This window comes from Leptonychotes weddellii, chromosome 10 (assembly GCF_054177405.1).
Source record: "Leptonychotes weddellii isolate Sample4059 chromosome 10, ASM5417740v2, whole genome shotgun sequence".
Classification (NCBI taxonomy): domain Eukaryota; kingdom Metazoa; phylum Chordata; class Mammalia; order Carnivora; family Phocidae; genus Leptonychotes; species Leptonychotes weddellii.
The window spans coordinates 21,838,627-21,840,244 of NC_138378.1; the positions used below are offsets into that span (position 1 = coordinate 21,838,627).

The 1,618-nt window shown below is 45.9% G+C and overlaps 1 pseudogene; it reads left to right on the forward strand.

Moving 5' to 3' along the window:
• LOC115941516 (U6 spliceosomal RNA) lies at positions 1-97 on the forward strand (annotated as a pseudogene).
• The last annotated feature ends 1,521 nt before the right edge of the window (positions 98-1,618 follow it).

Here is a 1,618-nt window from a genome sequence, read left to right on the forward strand (position 1 = left end):
GCTCGCTTCAACAGCACATAGACTAAAATTGGAATAATATAGAGAAGATTAGCGTGGCCCCTGTGACAGGCAAATTCATGAAGTGCTCCATACATTTGTATGTTAACTAACTGGAATTAAAATTAAAGCTTAAAAAAAAAAGGAATAAACTAGTTGACTAAAAAAAAATGTGAACGAATGAACAAATTACCTACTAATAGTGATGGGAATGAGGAGGAGGAGGGCCCAGATGTGGAGCTGTCATCCAAGATGAAGAGGCAACTCTGTGTGGGAAGCTGTTGGCCCTAATAGGGCCCCTGGTTCTCAGCCCAAGTGTGATTAGGAGCCTCAGAGAAGCCTTTCTCCACACCACTCCACCTGGCATGCCTTGTCTTTCTGCTGGCCACAGTCCCCAAGGGTTCATTTGATTCAAACACCCTGGGAAGGTTTGAAAGCATTCTTTGTTTCTACATCTTCTCATTTTTTTCCAAGCATCAAGCATGGACAGATATGTTTCGGAAAACACACAGACTCATGCACATACGTACACAAAATCTAACACATATGCTTGGCCATATCCCACACTCTCATGGACCTTCACGGCTCAATCTACCCACATCCAGTACCAACTGTACACAACTGTGGACATACACTCACCCTCAGTCATTCTCACTCCCCTGTCTCACATACCCACACTTACCCATGGTCCTGCATGTGCCCTCCTGCATGGGCAGGCCTCCACTCAAGGTTCCCACCTGGGTAAGTGCTCATACTGACACATACACTCACTCATTCAGCTTCTCTGGACATGTGTGCATGGACCCATGTGCACACACATCCTTGAACATCCTCCAAGCTTCCTCACACACATACAAACAGGCAATGGCCCGGTATGGTGACTCACACTCGTCAGAGCTTAGCGTGATGACCTATCCCAACAACAGTGATATTGACTGAACACTGGCCATGTGCCAGTTACCCTGCTCTTTGGGTCTTTGACTCATTCAATCCTCAGAGCAATCACACGGAACAGGTGCTATTATTAGTCTCGTTTTAAAGATTTTATTTATTTGTTTGACAGTGAGAGACACAGCTAGAGAGGGAACATAAGCAGGGGGAGTGGAAGAGGGAGAAGCAGGCTTCCCGCCGAGCAGGGAGCCCAATGAGGGGCTCGATCCCAGGACCCTGGGATCATGACCTGAGCCGAAGGCAGACGCTTAACGACTGAGCCACCCAGGCGCCCCTAGTCTCATTTTATAGATAAGGAAACGAGGCTCAGAGTCATAAAGGGTACTGCTGGGATTCTAACCGAGGCATCTGACTGCAGAGCTCCCCACCTCCTTATTTGGTGTGGTAGAGTATACTTCTCAAAAATGATCACATCAATATCTCCCATCCCTCATGCTCTTCTAGAACCTTGTCACTCTCCAATCAAATGGTAGAATCTATGGCCCCTTCTCCTGAATTTGACTGGGTCTTTGTGACTGCTTCAAATAACAGTATGGTGGAAGTGATGCCAATATAAATTCCAAGGCTAGATCATAAAAGGTGATACCAAAAAATGGCCAAGACATGGAAACACCTGAGTATCCATAAATGGATGAATGGATAAAGAAAAAATATGCCACTTTTTCCCACA